Consider the following 6,626-nt stretch of genomic DNA (forward strand, 5'->3'; position numbering starts at 1 on the left):
CAGCCGGGCCCACTCTGCTGCGGGGTGACCAGCCCCTCTGGAGTCCTGCGTGCCGCAAGGGCAGGGCCTTCCTCCACGGGGGTCGGGTGCGAGGCCCTCCCCATGCAAGCGCGCCAGTCCCTCCACAGCTCACGCCAGACCCAGACTCACCGGGTGCAGGGTCCCTCCTCTCCTGGACTTGTCCAACGGAGGAGACAGATGGGAACCCCTTAATGGGGGGCAGTTTTGCTTTGGCCCACCCGGCTGCGCCCAGGCTGGCATCTGGTGCTGAGAGGACGCGAGGGCTGAGCATCAGGCTGGGTGGCGCTGAGCACCACTTTTAGGACGGGGAGCCCAGAGCCCACGTGAGCCCCACCTTGCAAGGCAGCAGAGGGCAGCAGGGCCATTGCCAGGAGGAAGGCTCGCAGGGCTGGGGCATGGGCAGGGGCTGCAGGGCCAGGACCCGGCTCAGGCTGACGAGCCCGTGGGGGCCAGTGTGTTCCCCTGCCCCAGGGAAGTTGCTGGTGAGGAGCAGGAGGTGACAGCTGGCGGGGAGGGCACGGGGCGGGGGCTGTCCAGATTGGACCTTGGACAGCTTGGGCTTGGCCTGCCAGCCAAACCCTGTTTGGGAGGGGAGGCCACACAGCCCTGTGGACTCTCGTGCTGCCCAGCCCCCGCTGCTCCCATGGCGGGGCACGTGCCCAGGGCTCACCCAGGTTGCTGGAGCGCAGGCGCACGGGGGGCAGCTTCTCCCGCCGGAGCATCTGCAAAGAAACACGGCCCTGAGCCTGACTGCCGAGAGCAGGGACGAGGCATGGGGCCGAGCGCTGGGCCCTTGCCCAACCTCAGCCCCTGCTCACAACTTGCCACATCTCCCAAAAGTCCCCGGGACGGAGCCGTGCCGTGTCCCCAGCGCCGCCCTCCCCCTCCCCCTCGCCCTGCCCCGGCTGAATGAGAAAGGGCACTCACGGCTGCAGCTGGCGCTCGCGTCCGACGCCCGGATAGGAAGATGGGCACAACCTAACTATCTAACTAATGGGCTAAGCTAACTAAGGAACTACCTAAACTAACAAACAAACAATCGAAGTAACTAAGGACTTAATGAACTAACTAACTAACTATGGAACTAGCTAACAAACTAAGAAACTATCTATCGAAGAAACAAACTAACTAACTACCTAATAAACTCAGAAAGTAACTCTCTAACCAACTAAGAATCTAACTAGCTACCCAACTAAGAAACGACCTCACGAACTAACAAACTACCTAACCAACTGCTAAACTCCGGAGCTAACTAAGCAAGAGAAACAAGGCACGAGGGAGGAGGAAAGGCGAGTGGCTCGGGCGAAGGGCGGGAGAGCACTGGCGGGAGCCGGTACCTGGGGATTGTGATGTCACTGGGCACAACAGCACGGTTGCCACGGCAACCAGGGGTCTCCGCCCCAGCTGGGCAAGGCGCTGAGTGCTGGGGCCGTGGGCGCCTTTGGCCTGGCCTGGCCGGGGGGTGCTCCCGGCCCGGGACGACCTGAGAGCCTGAACTCTTTGGGCGCGTTGTCCTTCCTTGTCCGTGTGGCCCAGGCAGCGACAGCCCTGGCTGGAGGGTCCCCGCAGTGACAGCCCGGGTCCAGGGGGTCCTGCTTAAACAGTGGCCAGATCTCAGCCCCTCTCCGATCACTGCCCCGTGGGGTCAGGGCTCATCAGGGCAGTGGCTGGGGTGGGCACACAGAGCCCCGCTCTACCTCAGCCCCTTTCCGTGCAGGGCGGGGTGACAGGATCCCGGGAAGAAGAGGCCGGCCGGAGCAAGGGTCAGCAGGCACCTACCTCCAGTGCGCTGTTGGGCCTGGTCCCGGTGCAGCACGTAGGCGGTGCCCTGTGCCGCACGTAGCAGTGAGACGTATAGAGCCATACATCCGTGCACACCGCCCCGCCCCACCCCACCCCCCGGTGACGCTCCCGTGCACACGCACGCAGCAGTGACACCCAGGTGCACACACCAACACTGTGGAAGAAGAATAGAGTACTTCTTCTGAGGCAAAGAACTCAGAAAGATCCCGACAGGGCAGAACGTTTTTGACACGGCAGATTGCCTTTTGAAGTCTCTGGATTTATTTTGCGAAACCCGTGCAGATGTTTGCACGCCTCTCAGTGCTAATTCTGCGAGGCTTTCTTCCCATGGCACATGTAAAAAGGCTGCGTGGCACCCAGGATGGCGCAGCACCCTGCTTGAAAAGAATTGCTCTAGAGACATATCACACAGACACAGCATTACACATTTCCTTTGATTCTTGCCCTGGCATGGATGATGGTTTTTCCTACTACATCTAGTTTTAGAGGAGACGTATCTTTTTGATCATTTTAGGAACAGGATGCCCAACGAAAAGGATCACCCAGAGACACCCCTTGGAAACGGCCAGTTCTTAGCTTTTCAGTCAAGAAAGGAGTGAAAGCTAAGAACTGGCCGTTTCCAAGGGGCGCCTTCACTCTGAAAATGTTGAGACCCACTGCTCTACAGGTTGAACCAAAGCACTTTGGCCCGTACGCTGAGAAGCTTCACAGCCTGAACTAAACGCCCCTGTTGTGTAACAGCTGGAAAAGGTCAGAACATTTTCATCAAAACACAGGTTTTCATCAGAAAAACAGAAGTTGCTCCAGTGGCCTGGAATGGTGTGCTAAAGAGTAGTGATTTGGAAGAAAATCCTAGCGGGGGAAAAATTCCTAAGAAAACCAATGGTTTCATTTGGTCCGACAATTCTGACCGTTGCCTTTCGAATGTTGTTTGTTTGTGTCAGGTTATCTTAGTCTTTGAATTTATATTGATTATTGATAGTGTATCACTGCTAGTGCAATTTTAGTTTCAGAAGCATTGATGCCAGCTGCTATCTTTGTACCTATTGAAGCATTTTGATGTACAAAACAAGATAATACCTGTCCCTGTTGCAATGAAATAGCTCGACCTGGATCTTAGTGCTGCGTGCTTAAAGCAACCAACACAAACCCATGCAGATCAAGCAGTACCCGCAATGACTGAACGGAAGTGATCTTTGGCTGGAAATGCAGACCTGCAACGTTTATTTCGTTATGCCTTAGATTGAGAAGGACTCCCAAGAAGGCACCCGTTGAGAGCCACTGACGATGTCATTGCACTAAATCATGAAGGAGGGATTTCAGGAGGCTTTTTGCTTCAGTGGGACAAGGTCTCTTTGTTTATAGTGTTGGGCCCCAGAGGTGTTCCAGGAGGAAGCACTCCCCCGGGTTGTCAAGAGTTAAGCAGAGGGCTGGGGCCTCCCCAACCCCAGGAAAGCCAGCCCCAGAGAGCTAGGTGGAACTAGAGCCGCCAGGCTACTTGGAGGGCTAGCAGGAAGGCAAAAGGGAAGAAGGAGCTGCAAGTTGGAGGCCACCTTGCCCGGAGCCCTGTGAACGAGTGTGGAGGGCGGCCTTGCTCCCTGCCACGCGCCATGCAGCCTTGAGAGAGGCCCAGGAAGATCCTGACCAGCTACTGCTACAGACTGAGTGACATTGAAAAGGCGGCAAAAGGGAGCCAGGTCAGGGTGACTGTGAAAGTCCTTGTGGCATCTGGGACAGCTTGTACTATGCACAAGGTGAAGCCTCTCACCCCAAAGGGTCTCTCTTTTTTTTCTTCCATAGGTTTTTCATAGGAAAAGTCTTTGCAAATGTTGGAGTTTTAAGTTGCGCTGATGACAAAATTATCCCTTTCCAAAGGTTCCCATGCTGGGCTTCACGCGTGAAATTGCAGTTTTTGTGCTAATGCCTATGGGTATAAATAAGTCCGACTTGTTTGTATGCTCTTATAAAACTGAGGTACCATTGGGGAGCCTAGGCCACCGCAGCTACACCCCACCCCCGCCACCACCTTCCAAGAAGGATTTTCTAAGTCATAGGTGTTGCAGAAATTGCTATGGTTTGTTTCTCGGGAGGCGAAGAACTCTCAGTCACAGACACACTCCATTAGCAACACAAAAGGTATATATTTGCAAATAGGGTTGGAGCGGAAACAAAGGATCACTCCAACCACTAAGGACAACTCTCAGCTGGCTTTTATCACCTCTCCCTTGAGAACGTGTGCAGAAGCAGGAACTCTTACATCTCATTTCCGGTTCATACAAACATATATGAAATGACGTCACGTCATCCGTCGCATGTGCATTATAATTAACTACTTAAGGATGCGGGGCGGATAGGCTTATATGCATTAGCTTATTGCGCCTGCTCAGAAAGTATTTTAGGTTACAAAAAGTTCAACCGTTTTCTGCCTCAAGGCCAGGACCATTAAAAGTTGCAATTTACTCTTGTCTGCATGAGAACGCTAAGGAGTATATGCTTTATTGTAACAAAGAGATAGTAAATTTGCAGGACAAAGAGAGAGTTATACCTTAATACAAAGAGCCCTTAGTAGCTTCTCCTCCAACCTCCCCCTCTCCCACCAGGGAGAGCTGACAGCTGTGCTGTTCTAACAACACTATCGATAATGCATTTTCAATAATATTTCTAACAATATCCCCCCTCAAGATGCTTTCTGCTCTTTACTTCATTTAGGCAAATCAAGATAATTATGAGGAATTTTTCTGAGGACCATGACTTTTGCTGCAGTCTGTGCTTTCAAAGGGACTGCTGCGACCTGCATTCCTTCTACTGTGGTGGTTATCAATCTAGTGAGACAAGGAATAAGGCAAGGGATAAAAATCAAACCAGTCAGAGCACACAAAAGCACAAATCCTACTTTTTTCCACCAGGGTCCTCCAAATAATTGAAACCACCAGTCCTTATTCCATGTGGTTTCCCACGTTTGTATTGGTACATGGGCTATTTTCCTAATCTCTTTGGCAATCTCTAAGACGGCTGTTCCGTTGTCGTCTATTTGGAGGCAACAATTAGAAAGGTTGAGTTTTCCACAGACTCCGCCATCCTCTGCAAGTAAATAGTCTAAGGCCATCCGATTTTGGTATATGGCTGCTCTCATCTGAGAACTCTGTCGGGCCAATAACTCGAGAGCAGTGGCAGTCTGGTTAGTAATTATTTCCAAGACTGCCTGCAACCTGATGATTCTATTTAGCATATATATTGGTGTCCGGTACCCCCAACTCCCATCATTAGCCTATGTAGCTGGTCCATAATACTCAATAATCCTCTGAGGAGGCCACTCATCCTCCTTCCACTTTTGGGAGCCACCCTGTGTCAAACTTACATCAATACTTCTCTTGGCCCTTTTCCAGTCATCATACAAAGAGACTCCCAGCTTATTTCCAACCTCAGACGGTAACAAAAAGAAAGCTGGTACAATTACTCCCATATAGCAAGTTCCTGTCCATCCTTGTGGTAGTATTGTATAGGCCCGTCGTCCACAAATCCAGTAGTATCCTTTTAAGGCCCTATTTTCTCTATTAGTGGCATTCAGAGGAGCCCAACCATAGGGCATCTCGGGAAACCCCAAACCTCCTTCTGGACCCAAAGGACCAGCGGCTGCGAGGCCTTCTTTCATGGAACATTCCCATAGTCCATCCTGGTGCTTGTCTGTACAATCTGTCCAATCATTACTTTGACTCATGGCACTCCAGTACTTACTAAACCACGCAATTGTGCCATTAGGATGCTGCCACTCTAGCCGATTATACCCTAGCCTGTTAGGATAATAAAGTTGTTCTAATTTTGTAAGGTTCATCCATCTTACTTTTAAGGTCCATATGTAACGGCTGTGTCCCAAACTTTTTCCTGTACCACTATTACTGATGCAATACTCTCCCAATGCCACTTGGGAAAGCTCCCAGCTGTGGTTCTCATCCCATTTTTGACTAGTACTCTTAATCTCTGCCTTACTACTTACTAGCCACTTTGGGGCTAAAGGAAAAGCCCTCCAAGGCCACTGGCCTCCGGCCTCTCGGAGCCCCCCACAGGCCCAGCAGTTGGTAAGATTAAAAGTACCTGCAATTCTTTCCATCAGGTCAACATACAAATTTGTCCCCGGGGAAACAATTGGGGAAAGCGGGGGCATGGGCCAGCGGCTAAGGCTACGCAATCCTGCTTCTTTTATTATGCAGATAACAACAAGGCACAATAAAATTCCCACCATATTTTCCCTTTTATGAGATCAAACACAGCCTAAATGTTTCCCTTTTACTTTCTTGTCTAATTTTCTGAGCTCTGATTAAGCCGTCTCAGGCGCACTTGGAGATCACCAGTAGGTTCACAGCTCCACTTGCTGGCTTCTTGTTCCAAAGACGACTCAGCTTCCGGAGTGAGCTCGTCTTGGGAGTTGATGTCCTCTGACGCTCATGGATGTCATTTCACACGGGTATGGTGTATCCAACGGTCATGGCCAGCAATCTTTACAGCGGTGTGGGTTGTTAGAAGTACCTGGAACGGGCCACTCCACCTCTCAGTCAAGGGTTCCTTTTTCCACCGCTGCACCAAGACCCAGTCTCCCGGGGAGAAGTCATGTACCGGTATGTCTAAAGGCAGACACTGAAAGGAGGCTGCATACCTGTGAAGAGAAGACAAGACAGACTGGAAAGCAATAACGTACATATGAAGCTCGCTATTACCTAATTCAAAAGTTACATTTTCTCGCATCCCAGGGGGTAAGACTCGAGGGGGCTTGCCAAACATAATTTCATATGGGGTCAATTTGAGGC

The sequence above is a fragment of the Crocodylus siamensis genome, chromosome 13 (genome assembly GCF_052110815.1).
Source record: "Crocodylus siamensis isolate JL-2025a chromosome 13, ASM5211081v1, whole genome shotgun sequence".
In the NCBI taxonomy this organism is placed as follows: domain Eukaryota; kingdom Metazoa; phylum Chordata; order Crocodylia; family Crocodylidae; genus Crocodylus; species Crocodylus siamensis.